Consider the following 26,165-nt stretch of genomic DNA (forward strand, 5'->3'; position numbering starts at 1 on the left):
GAGCACTGTCCGAGTGACATAGGCGTTTTAAGGCGCTAGCTAGATCTGGGTGTCCTTGAACCTGCCAAAAGACTAGCAGGCTTCAGGAGGAAACCGTTCGTTTTCCGGACGGCATGTAAAGTCGAGTTTCTGCTGGGCAGGGAGAGACGGCAGGTATGTAAGCGGAGAATGAACAGTCAGCACAGAGCTTGTTACATTGCAGCTCAGGGTCAGCCCTGAGAGCCACTGGCATCACACCGAAGACTTTCCAGAACTCGGGTCGGGGCACAGTTGAAAGACTTGTCAATCTCTCTATCCAACGAAGGCAACAGTTTGCTGCCTTTCACACTGCGTTCCAAGAGGTGATCCGGAGGTACCTGAGTCGCCGAACGGTGCTCAATCAGTCAACGGGAGTCATTGAGTGCACAGTGTTCCTCCAAAGGGACATGGTGGGGCAGAGGGAGTCCTGGGAGAAGCATTCCAGCGTTAATGCGCTGCTTTCCCTAAGGGTTCATGGAAATCGTTTGTACACGTCAAGTCGTGCGTGGAAACCCTGCCATTACGTTGAGCCTGGGGGACAGGTCTGGCTTTCCCGTTATGTGAACAAGGGCTGCTGGAGGCCTCCTGTAACGAGTAGGAAACTGTCTGTTAGCCTAGGAAACCTGCCGTTCAATCACTCGGCATTACCACTGTGAAGAGGGCACGGGCAACAACGCTGTTTTTCACTTAAATCTGAGGCCGCAAGTGTCCTGCTTTCCCGTTGGGAAAATAATGCTTTTCTCATTAGGCCCCTCGGTCAGACTTGACGCAGCACACGTACGTGTAGCTTCTGACCGGCGAAAAGAGACTCAAGGAGCACCCTGGACCTTCCCTGATAAAACTTCGGCACACAGGGAGCTGAAAGGCGTGACCGACGTAATTCCTTAGGTGAGGCCAAAAAGTGTCCTTGTATCCTACCAGAGCTCAGGCAGTGTTGCAGGGGCAACACGTCCGTTTGTCAGGCTGCGCCTAAAGTCGACGGTCTGCTTGGCAAGCGAGGGCAGCTTCGTGTTCCCAGTGCGAACGCTAAGCAGTGGGTGTTTTCATTGCCGTCCTGGTTCAGCAGCGGGGACCGCTTGCGGTCCACCTAAGACCTGCCAGACCCGTGTTCGGGAGGACTTTTGAAAGATGGGCAATCCAACGGTGCCACAAAGAGAGCAGTGTTTTGCCTTGAATTCACTCTTCGTTCCAAGAGACGATGCGAAGGGCCTAGGTGCCTGTACGTCGGTACGTCGCCTAAGACGTGACAACCGGTACACATGGTGTTGCCGTGAGACGTGGTGAGGGCGCGGGAGTCCCAGGAGTCCTGAAAAGCCCACTAGCGTTTAGCCACTGCTTTGAGTAGGGCTCCCTGGGAAATGCTGCACGCCTGCCTGGCATTTGTGGATGCAATTCCTGGACCTTGCCTTCAGCTTGGCGCTCAGTGTCGTGTTCCTTCTGTGTAAAGGCGGCTCTGGGATGCCCCAGGAATGGAAGTGGAAACCCAACCACCGCTCTCAAGAAAATTCCACTTTCCTTCCAAAGACATTCCAGCATGCAAGAATGGACTGACAGAGCACTGTATTTCAGGCAGCTTTCACGCTGAACGATCCTTCTTTCCCGTTGGGAGGTACTACAGTTCTCTAAGGGTCCCGGTCTCAGAGTTGCACACAGCCCACGTGCGTATAGTTTCTCAGGAACCGAAGGGGACCCCAGGAGGACGGTGGCACCTTCTCTGAATAGGTTTGTAGCCAGGGAGTTGGTTGTGCGCTGTGCGAATGGCATGAACTCTTAAAGGTGCTAGGTATCAGATTTAGGTGCTCCCTGAACCTGCCAAAAGCCTAGCAGTGTTCGGGGGGGAAACTGTCCATTTTCCAGACTGCATCAAAGGTCGAGTTACAGCTTGCCAGGAAGAGCCGGTAGGTAAGTACACCCAGAATGAACACTACGCACCGTGTCTCACATGGCTCCTCAGCGTCAGCAGTGAGAGCCCCTGGCATGCCACCTAGGACCTTCTACACCTCTGTTCAGGGGCACTTTTGAATGTCGTGGCTATCTAGCTCTACAGCAAAGAGGAGACTTTGTCGCTTCTCAGTCTGCATTCAAAGAGGTGATCCGGAGGACTTTGACAGCGGAAAGGTGCTCAGGGGGCCAAGAAGAGTCTCGGTACACAGTGTTCTTCCAAGGGACGTGGTGAGGCAGCGGGGACCCTAGGAAAGGCATACTAACTTCAATGCACTACTCGCCTAAGGTTTCCTGGAAAACCTCTGCACGCGTCAGGTATTCGTGGAGGGAATACCTGAACCTCACTTGGGTCGTTGTGGAACAGTAGAGTGTTCCGTTGATGGATAGAGGGCGCCCGGAGGCCTCCTGCACGGTGTAGTAAACAGAGTGTTTCTCTAGGCAAACTCCCTTTCCCCGCACATAGCCATTCTACTTGTGAAGAGAACACGAGGAACCGCACTGTTTCTCAGGACACTTTGAGGCCGCACTTTCAGCTCTCCCGCCGGGAAAATAATGCTCTTGGCTTTAGGTAACCAATATCAAAATTGAACCCAGCACATGCACTTGTAGTTTCTGACCAACAGAAAGAGACTCAAGCAGCACCCTGGACCTTCGCTGATAAGACTTTGGCACCAGGGTAGTCCTGCGTGGGCTGAATGGCCTCAACGACGTAATTCCCGGGGATGGGCCAAACTGTCCTTGTGTCTTACAAAACCCGGGGTAGCGTTCAGGGGCAAATTGTACGTTTGTCAGGCTGCCTCTGAAGTCGACCTTCTGCTTGGCAGAGAGAGAGAGAGAGAGAGAGAGAGAGAGAGGGAGAGAGAGAGAGAGGGGCGGCAGGGAAGTGTTCCCAGCATGAACCGTAAACACAGTGTCTCTTCATAGCAGCAGTGGTTCAGCCGTGGGGATCATTGACATAACACCGAAGACCTGCTAGGCCTGTGTTGGGGAGGACTTTTGAAAGCTCGGCAGTCTAGACGGGCAGCGAAGGGAGCAGAGTGTCGCCTTTCATTCTTCTTGCAGAGAAACGATCCGAAGGGCCCAGGTACCTGTATTTGGTTGGGTCCCCTAAGAATTGGGTACACATTGGGTACACAGTGTTTTTCCATGCGAGGTGGTGAGGACCCAGGAGTCCTAGGAGTCCTGAACCAGCACCCTCGCGTCAAGCCACTGCTTTGACTAAGGCTTCTGGGCAAATGCTGCATGCCTGCAGGCACTGTGGATGCCGTTCCCGGACCTTGTTTGGATCTTCGTGACCAGTGTGGTCTGCCCTTTATGCGAAGGGGGCTCTGGCACGCCTCAGGCAAGGAAGTGGAAAGACCTTTCTTCTTTCTTGCATAGCACCCTTTCCTTTGACACACGTTCCAGCATGCAAGGGAAGACTAGCGGAACGCTGTGTTTAGGCACCTTTGAGGCTACGAGGATTCTTCGTTCAACTAGGGACAATCCAACGTTTCTCCTAAGGTCCCGGCATCAAAGTTGAACGCAGCCCCACGTACGTGTGGTTTCTCAAGCACCAGAAGAGACACAAGAAGCACTGTGGTACCTTCTCAGAATAATATCTTGCGCAGGGAGATGAGCACTGTCCGAGTGACATAGGCGTTTTAAGGCGCTAGCTAGATCTGGGTGTCCTTGAACCTGCCAAAAGACTAGCAGGCTTCAGGAGGAAACCGTTCGTTTTCCGGACGGCATGTAAAGTCGAGTTTCTGCTGGGCAGGGAGAGACGGCAGGTATGTAAGCGGAGAATGAACAGTCAGCACAGAGCTTGTTACATTGCAGCTCAGGGTCAGCCCTGAGAGCCACTGGCATCACACCGAAGACTTTCCAGAACTCGGGTCGGGGCACAGTTGAAAGACTTGTCAATCTCTCTATCCAACGAAGGCAACAGTTTGCTGCCTTTCACACTGCGTTCCAAGAGGTGATCCGGAGGTACCTGAGTCGCCGAACGGTGCTCAATCGGTCAACGGGAGTCATTGAGTGCACAGTGTTCCTCCAAAGGGACATGGTGGGGCAGAGGGAGTCCTGGGAGAAGCATTCCAGCGTTAATGCGCTGCTTTCCCTAAGGGTTCATGGAAATCGTTTGTACACGTCAAGTCGTGCGTGGAAACCCTGCCATTACGTTGAGCCTGGGGGACAGGTCTGGCTTTCCCGTTATGTGAACAAGGGCTGCTGGAGGCCTCCTGTAACGAGTAGGAAACTGTCTGTTAGCCTAGGAAACCTGCCGTTCAATCACTCGGCATTACCACTGTGAAGAGGGCACGGGCAACAACGCTGTTTTTCACTTAAATCTGAGGCCGCAAGTGTCCTGCTTTCCCGTTGGGAAAATAATGCTTTTCTCATTAGGCCCCTCGGTCAGACTTGACGCAGCACACGTACGTGTAGCTTCTGACCGGCGAAAAGAGACTCAAGGAGCACCCTGGACCTTCCCTGATAAAACTTCGGCACACAGGGAGCTGAAAGGCGTGACCGACGTAATTCCTTAGGTGAGGCCAAAAAGTGTCCTTGTATCCTACCAGAGCTCAGGCAGTGTTGCAGGGGCAACAAGTCCGTTTGTCAGGCTGCGCCTAAAGTCGACGGTCTGCTTGGCAAGCGAGGGCAGCTTCGTGTTCCCAGTGCGAACGCTAAGCAGGGGGTGTTTTCATTGCCGTCCTGGTTCAGCAGCGGGGACCGCTTGCGGTCCACCTAAGACCTGCCAGACCCGTGTTCGGGAGGACTTTTGAAAGATGGGCAATCCAACGGTGCCACAAAGAGAGCAGTGTTTTGCCTTGAATTCACTCTTCGTTCCAAGAGACGATGCGAAGGGCCTAGGTGCCTGTACGTCGGTACGTCGCCTAAGACGTGACAACCGGTACACATGGTGTTGCCGTGAGACGTGGTGAGGGCGCGGGAGTCCCAGGAGTCCTGAAAAGCCCACTAGCGTTTAGCCACTGCTTTGAGTAGGGCTCCCTGGGAAATGCTGCACGCCTGCCTGGCATTTGTGGATGCAATTCCTGGACCTTGCCTTCAGCTTGGCGCTCAGTGTCGTGTTCCTTCTGTGTAAAGGCGGCTCTGGGATGCCCCAGGAATGGAAGTGGAAACCCAACCACCGCTCTCAAGAAAATTCCACTTTCCTTCCAAAGACATTCCAGCATGCAAGAATGGACTGACAGAGCACTGTATTTCAGGCAGCTTTCACGCTGAACGATCCTTCTTTCCCGTTGGGAGGTACTACAGTTCTCTAAGGGTCCCGGTCTCAGAGTTGCACACAGCCCACGTGCGTATAGTTTCTCAGGAACCGAAGGGGACCCCAGGAGGACGGTGGCACCTTCTCTGAATAGGTTTGTAGCCAGGGAGTTGGTTGTGCGCTGTGCGAATGGCATGAACTCTTAAAGGTGCTAGGTATCAGATTTAGGTGCTCCCTGAACCTGCCAAAAGCCTAGCAGTGTTCGGGGGGGAAACTGTCCATTTTCCAGACTGCATCAAAGGTCGAGTTACAGCTTGCCAGGAAGAGCCGGTAGGTAAGTACACCCAGAATGAACACTACGCACCGTGTCTCACATGGCTCCTCAGCGTCAGCAGTGAGAGCCCCTGGCATGCCACCTAGGACCTTCTACACCTCTGTTCAGGGGCACTTTTGAATGTCGTGGCTATCTAGCTCTACAGCAAAGAGGAGACTTTGTCGCTTCTCAGTCTGCATTCAAAGAGGTGATCCGGAGGACTTTGACAGCGGAAAGGTGCTCAGGGGGCCAAGAAGAGTCTCGGTACACAGTGTTCTTCCAAGGGACGTGGTGAGGCAGCGGGGACCCTAGGAAAGGCATACTAACTTCAATGCACTACTCGCCTAAGGTTTCCTGGAAAACCTCTGCACGCGTCAGGTATTCGTGGAGGGAATACCTGAACCTCACTTGGGTCGTTGTGGAACAGTAGAGTGTTCCGTTGATGGATAGAGGGCGCCCGGAGGCCTCCTGCACGGTGTAGTAAACAGAGTGTTTCTCTAGGCAAACTCCCTTTCCCCGCACATAGCCATTCTACTTGTGAAGAGAACACGAGGAACCGCACTGTTTCTCAGGACACTTTGAGGCCGCACTTTCAGCTCTCCCGCCGGGAAAATAATGCTCTTGGCTTTAGGTAACCAATATCAAAATTGAACCCAGCACATGCACTTGTAGTTTCTGACCAACAGAAAGAGACTCAAGCAGCACCCTGGACCTTCGCTGATAAGACTTTGGCACCAGGGTAGTCCTGCGTGGGCTGAATGGCCTCAACGACGTAATTCCCGGGGATGGGCCAAACTGTCCTTGTGTCTTACAAAACCCGGGGTAGCGTTCAGGGGCAAATTGTACGTTTGTCAGGCTGCCTCTGAAGTCGACCTTCTGCTTGGCAGAGAGAGAGAGAGAGAGAGAGAGAGAGAGAGAGGGAGAGAGAGAGAGAGGGGCGGCAGGGAAGTGTTCCCAGCATGAACCGTAAACACAGTGTCTCTTCATAGCAGCAGTGGTTCAGCCGTGGGGATCATTGACATAACACCGAAGACCTGCTAGGCCTGTGTTGGGGAGGACTTTTGAAAGCTCGGCAGTCTAGACGGGCAGCGAAGGGAGCAGAGTGTCGCCTTTCATTCTTCTTGCAGAGAAACGATCCGAAGGGCCCAGGTACCTGTATTTGGTTGGGTCCCCTAAGAATTGGGTACACATTGGGTACACAGTGTTTTTCCATGCGAGGTGGTGAGGACCCAGGAGTCCTAGGAGTCCTGAACCAGCACCCTCGCGTCAAGCCACTGCTTTGACTAAGGCTTCTGGGCAAATGCTGCATGCCTGCAGGCACTGTGGATGCCGTTCCCGGACCTTGTTTGGATCTTCGTGACCAGTGTGGTCTGCCCTTTATCCGAAGGGGGCTCTGGCACGCCTCAGGCAAGGAAGTGGAAAGACCTTTCTTCTTTCTTGCATAGCACCCTTTCCTTTGACACACGTTCCAGCATGCAAGGGAAGACTAGCGGAACGCTGTGTTTAGGCACCTTTGAGGCTACGAGGATTCTTCGTTCAACTAGGGACAATCCAACGTTTCTCCTAAGGTCCCGGCATCAAAGTTGAACGCAGCCCCACGTACGTGTGGTTTCTCAAGCACCAGAAGAGACACAAGAAGCACTGTGGTACCTTCTCAGAATAATATCTTGCGCAGGGAGATGAGCACTGTCCGAGTGACATAGGCGTTTTAAGGCGCTAGCTAGATCTGGGTGTCCTTGAACCTGCCAAAAGACTAGCAGGCTTCAGGAGGAAACCGTTCGTTTTCCGGACGGCATGTAAAGTCGAGTTTCTGCTGGGCAGGGAGAGACGGCAGGTATGTAAGCGGAGAATGAACAGTCAGCACAGAGCTTGTTACATTGCAGCTCAGGGTCAGCCCTGAGAGCCACTGGCATCACACCGAAGACTTTCCAGAACTCGGGTCGGGGCACAGTTGAAAGACTTGTCAATCTCTCTATCCAACGAAGGCAACAGTTTGCTGCCTTTCACACTGCGTTCCAAGAGGTGATCCGGAGGTACCTGAGTCGCCGAACGGTGCTCAATCGGTCAACGGGAGTCATTGAGTGCACAGTGTTCCTCCAAAGGGACATGGTGGGGCAGAGGGAGTCCTGGGAGAAGCATTCCAGCGTTAATGCGCTGCTTTCCCTAAGGGTTCATGGAAATCGTTTGTACACGTCAAGTCGTGCGTGGAAACCCTGCCATTACGTTGAGCCTGGGGGACAGGTCTGGCTTTCCCGTTATGTGAACAAGGGCTGCTGGAGGCCTCCTGTAACGAGTAGGAAACTGTCTGTTAGCCTAGGAAACCTGCCGTTCAATCACTCGGCATTACCACTGTGAAGAGGGCACGGGCAACAACGCTGTTTTTCACTTAAATCTGAGGCCGCAAGTGTCCTGCTTTCCCGTTGGGAAAATAATGCTTTTCTCATTAGGCCCCTCGGTCAGACTTGACGCAGCACAAGTACGTGTAGCTTCTGACCGGCGAAAAGAGACTCAAGGAGCACCCTGGACCTTCCCTGATAAAACGTCGGCACACAGGGAGCTGAAAGGCGTGACCGACGTAATTCCTTAGGTGAGGCCAAAAAGTGTCCTTGTATCCTACCAGAGCTCAGGCAGTGTTGCAGGGGCAACAAGTCCGTTTGTCAGGCTGCGCCTAAAGTCGACGGTCTGCTTGGCAAGCGAGGGCAGCTTCGTGTTCCCAGTGCGAACGCTAAGCAGGGGGTGTTTTCATTGCCGTCCTGGTTCAGCAGCGGGGACCGCTTGTGGTCCACCTAAGACCTGCCAGACCCGTGTTCGGGAGGACTTTTGAAAGATGGGCAATCCAACGGTGCCACAAAGAGAGCAGTGTTTTGCCTTGAATTCACTCTTCGTTCCAAGAGACGATGCGAAGGGCGTAGGTGCCTGTACGTCGGTAGGTCGCCTAAGACGTGACAACCGGTACACATGGTGTTGCCGTGAGACGTGGTGAGGGCGCGGGAGTCCCAGGAGTCCTGAAAAGCCCACTAGCGTTTAGCCACTGCTTTGAGTAGGGCTCCCTGGGAAATGCTGCACGCCTGCCTGGCATTTGTGGATGCAATTCCTGGACCTTGCCTTCAGCTTGGCGCTCAGTGTCGTGTTCCTTCTGTGTAAAGGCGGCTCTGGGATGCCCCAGGAATGGAAGTGGAAACCCAACCACCGCTCTCAAGAAAATTCCACTTTCCTTCCAAAGACATTCCAGCATGCAAGAATGGACTGACAGAGCACTGTATTTCAGGCAGCTTTCATGCTGAACGATCCTTCTTTCCCGTTGGGAGGTACTACAGTTCTCTAAGGGTCCCGGTCTCAGAGTTGCACACAGCCCACGTGCGTATAGTTTCTCAGGAACCGAAGGGGACCCCAGGAGGACGGTGGCACCTTCTCTGAATAGGTTTGTAGCCAGGGAGTTGGTTGTGCGCTGTGCGAATGGCATGAACTCTTAAAGGTGCTAGGTATCAGATTTAGGTGCTCCCTGAACCTGCCAAAAGCCTAGCAGTGTTCGGGGGGGAAACTGTCCATTTTCCAGACTGCATCAAAGGTCGAGTTACAGCTTGCCAGGAAGAGCCGGTAGGTAAGTACACCCAGAATGAACACTACGCACCGTGTCTCACATGGCTCCTCAGCGTCAGCAGTGAGAGCCCCTGGCATGCCACCTAGGACCTTCTACACCTCTGTTCAGGGGCACTTTTGAATGTCGTGGCTATCTAGCTCTACAGCAAAGAGGAGACTTTGTCGCTTCTCAGTCTGCATTCAAAGAGGTGATCCGGAGGACTTTGACAGCGGAAAGGTGCTCAGGGGGCCAAGAAGAGTCTCGGTACACAGTGTTCTTCCAAGGGACGTGGTGAGGCAGCGGGGACCCTAGGAAAGGCATACTAACTTCAATGCACTACTCGCCTAAGGTTTCCTGGAAAACCTCTGCACGCGTCAGGTATTCGTGGAGGGAATACCTGAACCTCACTTGGGTCGTTGTGGAACAGTAGAGTGTTCCGTTGATGGATAGAGGGCGCCCGGAGGCCTCCTGCACGGTGTAGTAAACAGAGTGTTTCTCTAGGCAAACTCCCTTTCCCCGCACATAGCCATTCTACTTGTGAAGAGAACACGAGGAACCGCACTGTTTCTCAGGACACTTTGAGGCCGCACTTTCAGCTCTCCCGCCGGGAAAATAATGCTCTTGGCTTTAGGTAACCAATATCAAAATTGAACCCAGCACATGCACTTGTAGTTTCTGACCAACAGAAAGAGACTCAAGCAGCACCCTGGACCTTCGCTGATAAGACTTTGGCACCAGGGTAGTCCTGCGTGGGCTGAATGGCCTCAACGACGTAATTCCCGGGGATGGGCCAAACTGTCCTTGTGTCTTACAAAACCCGGGGTAGCGTTCAGGGGCAAATTGTACGTTTGTCAGGCTGCCTCTGAAGTCGACCTTCTGCTTGGCAGAGAGAGAGAGAGAGAGAGAGAGAGAGAGAGAGAGAGAGGGAGAGAGAGAGAGAGGGGCGGCAGGGAAGTGTTCCCAGCATGAACCGTAAACACAGTGTCTCTTCATAGCAGCAGTGGTTCAGCCGTGGGGATCATTGACATAACACCGAAGACCTGCTAGGCCTGTGTTGGGGAGGACTTTTGAAAGCTCGGCAGTCTAGACGGGCAGCGAAGGGAGCAGAGTGTCGCCTTTCATTCTTCTTGCAGAGAAACGATCCGAAGGGCCCAGGTACCTGTATTTGGTTGGGTCCCCTAAGAATTGGGTACACATTGGGTACACAGTGTTTTTCCATGCGAGGTGGTGAGGACCCAGGAGTCCTAGGAGTCCTGAACCAGCACCCTCGCGTCAAGCCACTGCTTTGACTAAGGCTTCTGGGCAAATGCTGCATGCCTGCAGGCACTGTGGATGCCGTTCCCGGACCTTGTTTGGATCTTCGTGACCAGTGTGGTCTGCCCTTTATGCGAAGGGGGCTCTGGCACGCCTCAGGCAAGGAAGTGGAAAGACCTTTCTTCTTTCTTGCATAGCACCCTTTCCTTTGACACACGTTCCAGCATGCAAGGGAAGACTAGCGGAACGCTGTGTTTAGGCACCTTTGAGGCTACGAGGATTCTTCGTTCAACTAGGGACAATCCAACGTTTCTCCTAAGGTCCCGGCATCAAAGTTGAACGCAGCCCCACGTACGTGTGGTTTCTCAAGCACCAGAAGAGACACAAGAAGCACTGTGGTACCTTCTCAGAATAATATCTTGCGCAGGGAGATGAGCACTGTCCGAGTGACATAGGCGTTTTAAGGCGCTAGCTAGATCTGGGTGTCCTTGAACCTGCCAAAAGACTAGCAGGCTTCAGGAGGAAACCATTCGTTTTCCGGACGGCATGTAAAGTCGAGTTTCTGCTGGGCAGGGAGAGACGGCAGGTATGTACGCGGAGAATGAACAGTCAGCACAGAGCTTGTTACATTGCAGCTCAGGGTCAGCCCTGAGAGCCACTGGCATCACACCGAAGACTTTCCAGAACTCGGGTTGGGGCACAGTTGAAAGACTTGTCAATCTCTCTATCCAACGAAGGCAACAGTTTGCTGCCTTTCACACTGCGTTCCAAGAGGTGATCCGGAGGTACCTGGGTCGCCGAACGGTGCTCAATCGGTCAACGGGAGTCATTGAGTGCACAGTGTTCCTCCAAAGGGACATGGTGGGGCAGAGGGAGTCCTGGGAGAAGCATTCCAGCGTTAATGCGCTGCTTTCCCTAAGGGTTCATGGAAATCGTTTGTACACGTCAAGTCGTGCGTGGAAACCCTGCCATTACGTTGAGCCTGGGGGACAGGTCTGGCTTTCCCGTTATGTGAACAAGGGCTGCTGGAGGCCTCCTGTAACGAGTAGGAAACTGTCTGTTAGCCTAGGAAACCTGCCGTTCAATCACTCGGCATTACCACTGTGAAGAGGGCACGGGCAACAACGCTGTTTTTCACTTAAATCTGAGGCCGCAAGTGTCCTGCTTTCCCGTTGGGAAAATAATGCTTTTCTCATTAGGCCCCTCGGTCAGACTTGACGCAGCACACGTACGTGTAGCTTCTGACCGGCGAAAAGAGACTCAAGGAGCACCCTGGACCTTCCCTGATAAAACGTCGGCACACAGGGAGCTGAAAGGCGTGACCGACGTAATTCCTTAGGTGAGGCCAAAAAGTGTCCTTGTATCCTACCAGAGCTCAGGCAGTGTTGCAGGGGCAACAAGTCCGTTTGTCAGGCTGCGCCTAAAGTCGACGGTCTGCTTGGCAAGCGAGGGCAGCTTCGTGTTCCCAGTGCGAACGCTAAGCAGGGGGTGTTTTCATTGCCGTCCTGGTTCAGCAGCGGGGACCGCTTGCGGTCCACCTAAGACCTGCCAGACCCGTGTTCGGGAGGACTTTTGAAAGATGGGCAATCCAACGGTGCAACAAAGAGAGCAGTGTTTTGCCTTGAATTCACTCTTCGTTCCAAGAGACGATGCGAAGGGCCTAGGTGCCTGTACGTCGGTACGTCGCCTAAGACGTGACAACCGGTACACATGGTGTTGCCGTGAGACGTGGTGAGGGCGCGGGAGTCCCAGGAGTCCTGAAAAGCCCACTAGCGTTTAGCCACTGCTTTGAGTAGGGCTCCCTGGGAAATGCTGCACGCCTGCCTGGCATTTGTGGATGCAATTCCTGGACCTTGCCTTCAGCTTGGCGCTCAGTGTCGTGTTCCTTCTGTGTAAAGGCGGCTCTGGGATGCCCCAGGAATGGAAGCGGAAACCCAACCACCGCTCTCAAGAAAATTCCACTTTCCTTCCAAAGACATTCCAGCATGCAAGAATGGACTGACAGAGCACTGTATTTCAGGCAGCTTTCACGCTGAACGATCCTTCTTTCCCGTTGGGAGGTACTACAGTTCTCTAAGGGTCCCGGTCTCAGAGTTGCACACAGCCCACGTGCGTATAGTTTCTCAGGAACCGAAGGGGACCCCAGGAGGACGGTGGCACCTTCTCTGAATAGGTTTGTAGCCAGGGAGTTGGTTGTGCGCTGTGCGAATGGCATGAACTCTTAAAGGTGCTAGGTATCAGATTTAGGTGCTCCCTGAACCTGCCAAAAGCCTAGCAGTGTTCGGGGGGGAAACTGTCCATTTTCCAGACTGCATCAAAGGTCGAGTTACAGCTTGCCAGGAAGAGCCGGTAGGTAAGTACACCCAGAATGAACACTACGCACCGTGTCTCACATGGCTCCTCAGCGTCAGCAGTGGGAGCCCCTGGCATGCCACCTAGGACCTTCTACACCTCTGTTCAGGGGCACTTTTGAATGTCGTGGCTATCTAGCTCTACAGCAAAGAGGAGACTTTGTCGCTTCTCAGTCTGCATTCAAAGAGGTGATCCGGAGGACTTTGACAGCGGAAAGGTGCTCAGGGGGCCAAGAAGAGTATCGGTACACAGTGTTCTTCCAAGGGACGTGGTGAGGCAGCGGGGACCCTAGGAAAGGCATACTAACTTCAATGCACTACTCGCCTAAGGTTTCCTGGAAAACCTCTGCACGCGTCAGGTATTCGTGGAGGGAATACCTGAACCTCACTTGGGTCGTTGTGGAACAGTAGAGTGTTCCGTTGATGGATAGAGGGCGCCCGGAGGCCTCCTGCACGGCGTAGTAAACAGAGTGTTTCTCTAGGCAAACTCCCTTTCCCCGCACATAGCCATTCTACTTGTGAAGAGAACACGAGGAACCGCACTGTTTCTCAGGACACTCTGAGGCCGCACTTTCAGCTCTCCCGCCGGGAAAATAATGCTCTTGGCTTTAGGTAACCAATATCAAAATTGAACCCAGCACATGCACTTGTAGTTTCTGACCAACAGAAAGAGACTCAAGCAGCACCCTGGACCTTCGCTGATAAGACTTTGGCACCAGGGTAGTCCTGCGTGGGCTGAATGGCCTCAACGACGTAATTCCCGGGGATGGGCCAAACTGTCCTTGTGTCTTACAAAACCCGGGGTAGCGTTCAGGGGCAAATTGTACGTTTGTCAGGCTGCCTCTGAAGTCGACCTTCTGCTTGGCAGAGAGAGAGAGAGAGAGAGAGAGAGAGAGGGAGAGAGAGAGAGAGGGGCGGCAGGGAAGTGTTCCCAGCATGAACCGTAAACACAGTGTCTCTTCATAGCAGCAGTGGTTCAGCCGTGGGGATCATTGACATAACACCGAAGACCTGCTAGGCCTGTGTTGGGGAGGACTTTTGAAAGCTCGGCAGTCTAGACGGGCAGCGAAGGGAGCAGAGTGTCGCCTTTCATTCTTCTTGCAGAGAAACGATCCGAAGGGCCCAGGTACCTGTATTTGGTTGGGTCCCCTAAGAATTGGGTACACATTGGGTACACAGTGTTTTTCCATGCGAGGTGGTGAGGACCCAGGAGTCCTAGGAGTCCTGAACCAGCACCCTCGCGTCAAGCCACTGCTTTGACTAAGGCTTCTGGGCAAATGCTGCATGCCTGCAGGCACTGTGGATGCCGTTCCCGGACCTTGTTTGGATCTTCGTGACCAGTGTGGTCTGCCCTTTATGCGAAGGGGGCTCTGGCACGCCTCAGGCAAGGAAGTGGAAAGACCTTTCTTCTTTCTTGCATAGCACCCTTTCCTTTGACACACGTTCCAGCATGCAAGGGAAGACTAGCGGAACGCTGTGTTTAGGCACCTTTGAGGCTACGAGGATTCTTCGTTCAACTAGGGACAATCCAACGTTTCTCCTAAGGTCCCGGCATCAAAGTTGAACGCAGCCCCACGTACGTGTGGTTTCTCAAGCACCAGAAGAGACACAAGAAGCACTGTGGTACCTTCTCAGAATAATATCTTGCGCAGGGAGATGAGCACTGTCCGAGTGACATAGGCGTTTTAAGGCGCTAGCTAGATCTGGGTGTCCTTGAACCTGCCAAAAGACTAGCAGGCTTCAGGAGGAAACCGTTCGTTTTCCGGACGGCATGTAAAGTCGAGTTTCTGCTGGGCAGGGAGAGACGGCAGGTATGTACGCGGAGAATGAACAGTCAGCACAGAGCTTGTTACATTGCAGCTCAGGGTCAGCCCTGAGAGCCACTGGCATCACACCGAAGACTTTCCAGAACTCGGGTCGGGGCACAGTTGAAAGACTTGTCAATCTCTCTATCCAACGAAGGCAACAGTTTGCTGCCTTTCACACTGCGTTCCAAGAGGTGATCCGGAGGTACCTGGGTCGCCGAACGGTGCTCAATCGGTCAACGGGAGTCATTGAGTGCACAGTGTTCCTCCAAAGGGACATGGTGGGGCAGAGGGAGTCCTGGGAGAAGCATTCCAGCGTTAATGCGCTGCTTTCCCTAAGGGTTCATGGAAATCGTTTGTACACGTCAAGTCGTGCGTGGAAACCCTGCCATTACGTTGAGCCTGGGGGACAGGTCTGGCTTTCCCGTTATGTGAACAAGGGCTGCTGGAGGCCTCCTGTAACGAGTAGGAAACTGTCTGTTAGCCTAGGAAACCTGCCGTTCAATCACTCGGCATTACCACTGTGAAGAGGGCACGGGCAACAACGCTGTTTTTCACTTAAATCTGAGGCCGCAAGTGTCCTGCTTTCCCGTTGGGAAAATAATGCTTTTCTCATTAGGCCCCTCGGTCAGACTTGACGCAGCACAAGTACGTGTAGCTTCTGACCGGCGAAAAGAGACTCAAGGAGCACCCTGGACCTTCCCTGATAAAACGTCGGCACACAGGGAGCTGAAAGGCGTGACCGACGTAATTCCTTAGGTGAGGCCAAAAAGTGTCCTTGTATCCTACCAGAGCTCAGGCAGTGTTGCAGGGGCAACAAGTCCGTTTGTCAGGCTGCGCCTAAAGTCGACGGTCTGCTTGGCAAGCGAGGGCAGCTTCGTGTTCCCAGTGCGAACGCTAAGCAGGGGGTGTTTTCATTGCCGTCCTGGTTCAGCAGCGGGGACCGCTTGCGGTCCACCTAAGACCTGCCAGACCCGTGTTCGGGAGGACTTTTGAAAGATGGGCAATCCAACGGTGCCACAAAGAGAGCAGTGTTTTGCCTTGAATTCACTCTTCGTTCCAAGAGACGATGCGAAGGGCCTAGGTGCCTGTACGTCGGTACGTCGCCTAAGACGTGACAACCGGTACACATGGTGTTGCCGTGAGACGTGGTGAGGGCGCGGGAGTCCCAGGAGTCCTCAAAAGCCCACTAGCGTTTAGCCACTGCTTTGAGTAGGGCTCCCTGGGAAATGCTGCACGCCTGCCTGGCATTTGTGGATGCAATTCCTGGACCTTGCCTTCAGCTTGGCGCTCAGTGTCGTGTTCCTTCTGTGTAAAGGCGGCTCTGGGATGCCCCAGGAATGGAAGCGGAAACCCAACCACCGCTCTCAAGAAAATTCCACTTTCCTTCCAAAGACATTCCAGCATGCAAGAATGGACTGACAGAGCACTGTATTTCAGGCAGCTTTCACGCTGAACGATCCTTCTTTCCCGTTGGGAGGTACTACAGTTCTCTAAGGGTCCCGGTCTCAGAGTTGCACACAGCCCACGTGCGTATAGTTTCTCAGGAACCGAAGGGGACCCCAGGAGGACGGTGGCACCTTCTCTGAATAGGTTTGTAGCCAGGGAGTTGGTTGTGCGCTGTGCGAATGGCATGAACTCTTAAAGGTGCTAGGTATCAGATTTAGGTGCTCCCTGAACCTGCCAAAAGCCTAGCAGTGTTCGGGGGGGAAACTGTCCATTTTCCAGACTGCATCAAAGGTCGAGTTACAGCTTGCCAGGAAGAGCCGGTAGGTAAGTACACCCAGAATGAACACTACGCACCGTGTCTCACATGGCTCCTCAGCGTCAGCAGTGAGAGCCCCTGGCATGCCACCTAGGACCTTCTACACCTCTGTTCAGGGGCACTTTTGAATGTCGTGGCTATCTAGCTCTACAGCAAAGAGGAGACTTTGTCGCTTCTCAGTCTGCATTCAAAGAGGTGATCCGGAGGACTTTGACAGCGGAAAGGTGCTCAGGGGGCCAAGAAGAGTCTCGGTACACAGTGTTCTTCCAAGGGACGTGGTGAGGCAGCGGGGACCCTAGGAAAGGCATACTAACTTCAATGCACTACTCGCCTAAGGTTTCCTGGAAAACCTCTGCACGCGTCAGGTATTCGTGGAGGGAATACCTGAACCTCACTTGGGTCGTTGTGGAACAGTAGAGTGTTCCGTTGATGGATAGAGGGCGCCCGGAGGCCTCCTGCACGGTGTAGTAAACAGAGTGTTTCTCTAGGCAAACTCCCTTTCCCCGCACATAGCCATTCTACTTGTGAAGAGAACACGAGGAACCGCACTGTTTCTCAGGACACTTTGAGGCCGCACTTTCAGCTCTCCCGCCGGGAAAATAATGCTCTTGGCTTTAGGTAACCAATATCAAAATTGAACCCAGCACATGCACTTGTAGTTTCTGACCAACAGAAAGAGACTCAAGCAGCACCCTGGACCTTCGCTGATAAGACTTTGGCACCAGGGTAGTCCTGCGTGGGCTGAATGGCCTCAACGACGTAATTCCCGGGGATGGGCCAAACTGTCCTTGTGTCTTACAAAACCCGGGGTAGCGTTCAGGGGCAAATTGTACGTTTGTCAGGCTGCCTCTGAAGTCGACCTTCTGCTTGGCAGAGAGAGAGAGAGAGAGAGAGAGAGAGAGAGAGAGAGAGGGAGAGAGAGAGAGAGGGGCGGCAGGGAAGTGTTCCCAGCATGAACCGTAAACACAGTGTCTCTTCATAGCAGCAGTGGTTCAGCCGTGGGGATCATTGACATAACACCGAAGACCTGCTAGGCCTGTGTTGGGGAGGACTTTTGAAAGCTCGGCAGTCTAGACGGGCAGCGAAGGGAGCAGAGTGTCGCCTTTCATTCTTCTTGCAGAGAAACGATCCGAAGGGCCCAGGTACCTGTATTTGGTTGGGTCCCCTAAGAATTGGGTACACATTGGGTACACAGTGTTTTTCCATGCGAGGTGGTGAGGACCCAGGAGTCCTAGGAGTCCTGAACCAGCACCCTAGCGTCAAGCCACTGCTTTGACTAAGGCTTCTGGGCAAATGCTGCATGCCTGCAGGCACTGTGGATGCCATTCCCGGACCTTGTTTGGATCTTCGTGACCAGTGTGGTCTGCCCTTTATGCCAAAGGGGCTCTGGCACGCCTCAGGCAAGGAAGTGGAAAGACCTTTCTTCTTTCTTGCATAGCACCCTTTCCTTTGACACACGTTCCAGCATGCAAGGGAAGACTAGCGGAACGCTGTGTTTAGGGACCTTTGAGGCTACGAGGATTCTTCGTTCAACTAGGGACAATCCAACGTTTCTCCTAAGGTCCCGGCATCAAAGTTGAACGCAGCCCCACGTACGTGTAGTTTCTCAAGCACCAGAAGAGACACAAGAAGCACTGTGGTACCTTCTCAGAATAATATCTTGCGCAGGGAGATGAGCACTGTCCGAGTGACATAGGCGTTTTAAGGCGCTAGCTAGATCTGGGTGTCCTTGAACCTGCCAAAAGACTAGCAGGCTTCAGGAGGAAACCGTTCGTTTTCCGGACGGCATGTAAAGTCGAGTTTCTGCTGGTCAGGGAGAGATGGCAGGTATGTAAGCGGAGAATGAACAGTCAGCACAGAGCTTGTTACATTGAAGCTCAGGGTCAGCCCTGAGAGCCACTGGCATCACACCGAAGACTTTCCAGAACTCGGGTCGGGGCACAGTTGAAAGACTTGTCAATCTCTCTATCCAACGAAGGCAACAGTTTGCTGCCTTTCACACTGCGTTCCAAGAGGTGATCCGGAGGTACCTGAGTCGCCGAACGGTGCTCAATCGGTCAACGGGAGTCATTGAGTGCACAGTGTTCCTCCAAAGGGACATGGTGGGGCAGAGGGAGTCCTGGGAGAAGCATTCCAGCGTTAATGCGCTGCTTCCCCTAAGGGTTCATGGAAATCGTTTGTACACGTCAAGTCGTGCGTGGAAACCCTGCCATTACGTTGACAGGTCTGGCTTTCCCGTTATGTGAACAAGGGCTGCTGGAGGCCTCCTGTAACGAGTAGGAAACTGTCTGTTAGCCTAGGAAACCTGCCGTTCAATCACTCGGCATTACCACTGTGAAGAGGGCACGGGCAACAACGCTGTTTTTCACTTAAATCTGAGGCCGCAAGTGTCCTGCTTTCCCGTTGGGAAAATAATGCTTTTCTCATTAGGCCCCTCGGTCAGACTTGACGCAGCACACGTACGTGTAGCTTCTGACCGGCGAAAAGAGACTCAAGGAGCACCCTGGACCTTCCCTGATAAAACGTCGGCACACAGGGAGCTGAAAGGCGTGACCGACGTAATTCCTTAGGTGAGGCCAAAAAGTGTCCTTGTATCCTACTAGAGCTCAGGCAGTGTTGCAGGGGCAACAAGTCCGTTTGTCAGGCTGCGCCTAAAGTCGACGGTCTGCTTGGCAAGCGAGGGCAGCTTCGTGTTCCCAGTGCGAACGCTAAGCAGGGGGTGTTTTCATTGCCGTCCTGGTTCAGCAGCGGGGACCGCTTGCGGTCCACCTAAGACCTGCCAGACCCGTGTTCGGGAGGACTTTTGAAAGATGGGCAATCCAACGGTGCAACAAAGAGAGCAGTGTTTTGCCTTGAATTCACTCTTCGTTCCAAGAGACGATGCGAAGGGCGTAGGTGCCTGTACGTCGGTAGGTCGCCTAAGACGTGACAACCGGTACACATGGTGTTGCCGTGAGACGTGCTGAGGGCGCGGGAGTCCCAGGAGTCCTGAAAAGCCCACTAGCGTTTAGCCACTGCTTTGAGTAGGGCTCCCTGGGAAATGCTGCACGCCTGCCTGGCATTTGTGGATGCAATTCCTGGACCTTGCCTTCAGCTTGGCGCTCAGTGTCGTGTTCCTTCTGTGTAAAGGCGGCTCTGGGATGCCCCAGGAATGGAAGCGGAAACCCAACCACCGCTCTCAAGAAAATTCCACTTTCCTTCCAAAGACATTCCAGCATGCAAGAATGGACTGACAGAGCACTGTATTTCAGGCAGCTTTCACGCTGAACGATCCTTCTTTCCCGTTGGGAGGTACTACAGTTCTCTAAGGGTCCCGGTCTCAGAGTTGCACACAGCCCACGTGCGTATAGTTTCTCAGGAACCGAAGGGGACCCCAGGAGGACGGTGGCACCTTCTCTGAATAGGTTTGTAGCCAGGGAGTTGGTTGTGCGCAGTGCGAATGGCATGAACTCTTAAAGGTGCTAGGTATCAGATTTAGGTGCTCCCTGAACCTGCCAAAAGCCTAGCAGTGTTCGGGGGGGAAACTGTCCATTTTCCAGACTGCATCAAAGGTCGAGTTACAGCTTGCCAGGAAGAGCCGGTAGGTAAGTACACCCAGAATGAACACTATGCACCGTGTCTCACATGGCTCCTAAGCGTCAGCAGTGGGAGCCCCTGGCATGCCACCTAGGACCTTCTACACCTCTGTTCAGGGGCACTTTTGAATGTCGTGGCTATCTAGCTCTACAGCAAAGAGGAGACTTTGTCGCTTCTCAGTCTGCATTCAAAGAGGTGATCCGGAGGACTTTGACAGCGGAAAGGTGCTCAGGGGGCCAAGAAGAGTCTCGGTACACAGTGTTCTTCCAAGGGACGTGGTGAGGCAGCGGGGACCCTAGGAAAGGCATACTAACTTCAATGCACTACTCGCCTAAGGTTTCCTGGAAAACCTCTGCACGCGTCAATTCGTGGAGGGAATACCTGAACCTCACTTGCGTCATTGTGGAACAGTAGAGTGTTCCGTTGATGGATAGAGGGCGCCCGGAGGCCTCCTGCACGGCGTAGTAAACAGAGTATTTCTCTAGGCAAACTCCCTTCCCCGCACATAGTCATTCTACTTGTGAAGAGAACACGAGGAACCGCACTGTTTCTCAGGACACTTTGAGGCCGCACTTTCAGCTCTCCCGCCGGGAAAATAATGCTCTTGGCTTTAGGTAACCAATATCAAAATTGAACCCAGCACATGCACTTGTAGTTTCTGACCAACAGAAAGAGACTCAAGCAGCACCCTGGACCTTCGCTGATAAGACTTTGGCACCAGGGTAGTCCTGCGTGGGCTGAATGGCCTCAACGACGTAATTCCCGGGGATGGGCCAAACTGTCCTTGTGTCTTACAAAACCCGGGGTAGCGTTCAGGGGCAAATTGTACGTTTGTCAGGCTGCCTCTGAAGTCGACATCTGCTTGGCAGAGAGAGAGAGAGAGAGAGAGGGAGAGGGAGAGAGAGAGAGAGAGGGGCGGCAGGGAAGTGTTCCCAGCATGAACCGTAAACACAGTGTCTCTTCATAGCAGCAGTGGTTCAGCCGTGGGGATCATTGACATAACACCGAAGACCTGCTAGGCCTGTGTTGGGGAGGACTTTTGAAAGCTCGGCATTCTAGACGGGCAGCGAAGGGAGCAGAGTGTCGCCTTTCATTCTTCTTGCAGAGAAACGATCCGAAGGGCCCAGGTACCTGTATTTGGTTGGGTCCCCTAAGAATTGGGTACACATTGGGTACACAGTGTTTTTCCATGCGAGGTGGTGAGGACCCAGGAGTCCTAGGAGTCCTGAACCAGCACCCTCGCGTCAAGCCACTGCTTTGACTAAGGCTTCTGGGCAAATGCTGCATGCCTGCAGGCACTGTGGATGCCGTTCCCGGACCTTGTTTGGATCTTCGTGACCAGTGTGGTCTGCCCTTTATGCGAAGGGGGCTCTGGCACGCCTCAGGCAAGGAAGTGGAAAGACCTTTCTTCTTTCTTGCATAGCACCCTTTCCTTTGAGAGACGTTCCAGCATGCAAGGGAAGATTAGCGGATCGCTGTGTTTAGGCACCTTTGAGGCTACGAGGATTCTTCGTTCAACTAGGGACAATCCAACGTTTCTCCTAAGGTCCCGGCATCAAAGTTGAACGCAGCCCCACGTACGTGTAGTTTCTCAAGCACCAGAAGAGACACAAGAAGCACTGTGGTACCTTCTCAGAATAATATCTTGCGCAGGGAGATGAGCACTGTCCGAGTGACATAGGCGTTTTAAGGCGCTAGCTAGATCTGGGTGTCCTTGAACCTGCCAAAAGACTAGCAGGCTTCAGGAGGAAACCGTTCGTTTTCCGGACGGCATGTAAAGTCGAGTTTCTGCTGGGCAGGGAGAGACGGCAGGTATGTAAGCGGAGAATGAACAGTCAGCACAGAGCTTGTTACATTGCAGCTCAGGGTCAGCCCTGAGAGCCACTGGCATCACACCGAAGACTTTCCAGAACTCGGGTCGGGGCACAGTTGAAAGACTTGTCAATCTCTCTATCCAACGAAGGCAACAGTTTGCTGCCTTTCACACTGCGTTCCAAGAGGTGATCCGGAGGTACCTGGGTCGCCGAACGGTGCTCAATCGGTCAACGGGAGTCATTGAGTGCACAGTGTTCCTCCAAAGGGACATGGTGGGGCAGAGGGAGTCCTGGGAGAAGCATTCCAGCGTTAATGCGCTGCTTCCCCTAAGGGTTCATGGAAATCATTTGTACACGTCAAGTCGTGCGTGGAAACCCTGCCATTACGTTGAGCCTGGGGGACAGGTCTGGCTTTCCCGTTATGTGAACAAGGGCTGCTGGAGGCCTCCTGTAACGAGTAGGAAACTGTCTGTTAGCCTAGGAAACCTGCCGTTCAATCACTCGGCATTACCACTGTGAAGAGGGCACGGGCAACAACGCTGTTTTTCACTTAAATCTGAGGCCGCAAGTGTCCTGCTTTCCCGTTGGGAAAATAATGCTTTTCTCATTAGGCCCCTCGGTCAGACTTGACGCAGCACACGTACGTGTAGCTTCTGACCGGCGAAAAGAGACTCAAGGAGCACCCTGGACCTTCCCTGATAAAACTTCGGCACACAGGGAGCTGAAAGGCGTGACCGACGTAATTCCTTAGGTGAGGCCAAAAAGTGTCCTTGTATCGTACCAGAGCTCAGGCAGTGTTGCAGGGGCAACAAGTCCGTTTGTCAGGCTGCGCCTAAAGTCGATGGTCTGCTTGGCAAGCGAGGGCAGCTTCGTGTTCCCAGTGCGAACGCTAAGCAGGGGGTGTTTTCATTGCCGTCCTGGTTCAGCAGCGGGGACCGCTTGCGGTCCACCTAAGACCTGCCAGACCCGTGTTCGGGAGGACTTTTGAAAGATGGGCAATCCAACGGTGCAACAAAGAGAGCAGTGTTTTGCCTTGAATTCACTCTTCGTTCCAAGAGACGATGCGAAGGGCGTAGGTGCCTGTACGTCGGTAGGTCGCCTAAGACGTGACAACCGGTACACATGGTGTTGCCGTGAGACGTGGTGAGGGCGCGGGAGTCCCAGGAGTCCTGAAAAGCCCACTAGCGTTTAGCCACTGCTTTGAGTAGGGCTCCCTGGGAAATGCTGCACGCCTGCCTGGCATTTGTGGATGCAATTCCTGGACCTTGCCTTCAGCTTGGCGCTCAGTGTCGTGTTCCTTCTGTGTAAAGGCGGCTCTGGGATGCCCCAGGAATGGAAGCGGAAACCCACCACCGCTCTCAAGAAAATTCCACTTTCCTTCCAAAGACATTCCAGCATGCAAGAATGGACTGACAGAGCACTGTATTTCAGGCAGCTTTCACGCTGAACGATCCTTCTTTCCCGTTGGGAGGTACTACAGTTCTCTAAGGGTCCCGGTCTCAGAGTTGCACACAGCCCACGTGCGTATAGTTTCTCAGGAACCGAAGGGGACCCCAGGAGGACGGTGGCACCTTCTCTGAATAGGTTTGTAGCCAGGGAGTTGGTTGTGCGCAGTGCGAATGGCATGAACTCTTAAAGGTGGTAGGTATCAGATTTAGGTGCTCCCTGAACCTGCCAAAAGCCTAGCAGTGTTCGGGGGGGAAACTGTCCATTTTCCAGACTGCATCAAAGGTCGAGTTACAGCTTGCCAGGAAGAGCCGGTAGGTAAGTACACCCAGAATGAACACTACGCACCGTGTCTCACATGGCTCCTCAGCGTCAGCAGTGGGAGCCCCTGGCATACCACCTAGGACCTTCTACACCTCTGTTCAGGGGCACTTTTGAATGTCGTGGCTATCTAGCTCTACAGCAAAGAGGAGACTTTGTCGCTTCTCAGTCTGCATTCAAAGAGGTGATCCGGAGGACTTTGACAGCCGAAAGGTGCTCAGGGGGCCAAGAAGAGTCTCGGTACACAGTGTTCTTCCAAGGGACGTGGTGAGGCAGCGGGGACCCTAGGAAAGGCATACTAACTTCAATGCACTACTCGCCTAAGGTTTCCTGGAAAACCTCTGCACGCGTCAATTCGTGGAGGGAATACCTGAACCTCACTTGCGTCATTGTGGAACAGTAGAGTGTTCCGTTGATGGATAGAGGGCGCCCGGAGGCCTCCTGCACGGCGTAGTAAACAGAGTGTTTCTCTAGGCAAACTCCCTTTCCCCACACATAGCCATTCTACTTGTGAAGAGAACACGAGGAACCGCACTGTTTCTCAGGACACTTTGAGGCCGCACTTTCAGCTCTCCCGCCGGGAAAATAATGCTCTTGGCTTTAGGTAACCAATATCAAAATTGAACCCAGCACATGCACTTGTAGTTTCTGACCAACAGAAAGAGACTCAAGCAGCACCCTGGACCTTCGCTGATAAGACTTTGGCACCAGGGTAGTCCTGCGTGGGCTGAATGGCCTCAACGACGTAATTCCCGGGGATGGGCCAAACTGTCCTTGTGTCTTACAAAACCCGGGGTAGCGTTCAGGGGCAAATTGTACGTTTGTCAGGCTGCCTCTGAAGTCGACCTTCTGCTTGGCAGAGAGAGAGAGAGAGAGAGAGAGAGAGAGAGAGGGAGAGAGAGAGAGAGAGGGGCGGCAGGGAAGTGTTCCCAGCATGAACCGTAAACACAGTGTCTCTTCATAGCAGCAGTGGTTCAGCCGTGGGGATCATTGACATAACACCGAAGACCTGCTAGGCCTGTGTTGGGGAGGACTTTTGAAAGCTCGGCATTCTAGACGGGCAGCGAAGGGAGCAGAGTGTCGCCTTTCATTCTTCTTGCAGAGAAACGATCCGAAGGGCCCAGGTACCTGTATTTGGTTGGGTCCCCTAAGAATTGGGTACACATTGGGTACACAGTGTTTTTCCATGCGAGGTGGTGAGGACCCAGGAGTCCTAGGAGTCCTGAACCAGCACCCTCGCGTCAAGCCACTGCTTTGACTAAGGCTTCTGGGCAAATGCTGCATGCCTGCAGGCACTGTGGATGCCGTTCCCGGACCTTGTTTGGATCTTCGTGACCAGTGTGGTCTGCCCTTTATGCGAAGGGGGCTCTGGCACGCCTCAGGCAAGGAAGTGGAAAGACCTTTCTTCTTTCTTGCATAGCACCCTTTCCTTTGACACACGTTCCAGCATGCAAGGGAAGACTAGCGGAACGCTGTGTTTAGGCACCTTTGAGGCTACGAGGATTCTTCGTTCAACTAGGGACAATCCAACGTTTCTCCTAAGGTCCCGGCATCAAAGTTGAACGCAGCCCCACGTACGTGTGGTTTCTCAAGCACCAGAAGAGACACAAGAAGCACTGTGGTACCTTCTCAGAATAATATCTTGCGCAGGGAGATGAGCACTGTCCGAGTGACATAGGCGTTTTAAGGCGCTAGCTAGATCTGGGTGTCCTTGAACCTGCCAAAAGACTAGCAGGCTTCAGGAGGAAACCGTTCGTTTTCCGGACGGCATGTAAAGTCGAGTTTCTGCTGGGCAGGGAGAGACGGCAGGTATGTAAGCGGAGAATGAACAGTCAGCACAGAGCTTGTTACATTGCAGCTCAGGGTCAGCCCTGAGAGCCACTGGCATCACACCGAAGACTTTCCAGAACTCGGGTCGGGGCACAGTTGAAAGACTTGTCAATCTCTCTATCCAACGAAGGCAACAGTTTGCTGCCTTTCACACTGCGTTCCAAGAGGTGATCCGGAGGTACCTGAGTCGCCGAACGGTGCTCAATCGGTCAACGGGAGTCATTGAGTGCACAGTGTTCCTCCAAAGGGACATGGTGGGGCAGAGGGAGTCCTGGGAGAAGCATTCCAGCGTTAATGCGCTGCTTTCCCTAAGGGTTCATGGAAATCGTTTGTACACGTCAAGTCGTGCGTGGAAACCCTGCCATTACGTTGAGCCTGGGGGACAGGTCTGGCTTTCCCGTTATGTGAACAAGGGCTGCTGGAGGCCTCCTGTAACGAGTAGGAAACTGTCTGTTCGCCTAGGAAACCTGCCGTTCAATCACTCGGCATTACCACTGTGAAGAGGGCACGGGCAACAACGCTGTTTTTCACTTAAATCTGAGGCCGCAAGTGTCCTGCTTTCCCGTTGGGAAAATAATGCTTTTCTCATTAGGCCCCTCGGTCAGACTTGACGCAGCACACGTACGTGTAGCTTCTGACCGGCGAAAAGAGACTCAAGGAGCACCCTGGACCTTCCCTGATAAAACTTCGGCACACAGGGAGCTGAAAGGCGTGACCGACGTAATTCCTTAGGTGAGGCCAAAAAGTGTCCTTGTATCGTACCAGAGCTCAGGCAGTGTTGCAGGGGCAACACGTCCGTTTGTCAGGCTGCGCCTAAAGTCGACGGTCTGCTTGGCAAGCGAGGGCAGCTTCGTGTTCCCAGTGCGAACGCTAAGCAGGGGGTGTTTTCATTGCCGTCCTGGTTCAGCAGCGGGGACCGCTTGCGGTCCACCTAAGACCTGCCAGA

This window comes from Stenella coeruleoalba (genome assembly GCF_951394435.1).
Source record: "Stenella coeruleoalba genome assembly, chromosome: 5".
Classification (NCBI taxonomy): domain Eukaryota; kingdom Metazoa; phylum Chordata; class Mammalia; order Artiodactyla; family Delphinidae; genus Stenella; species Stenella coeruleoalba.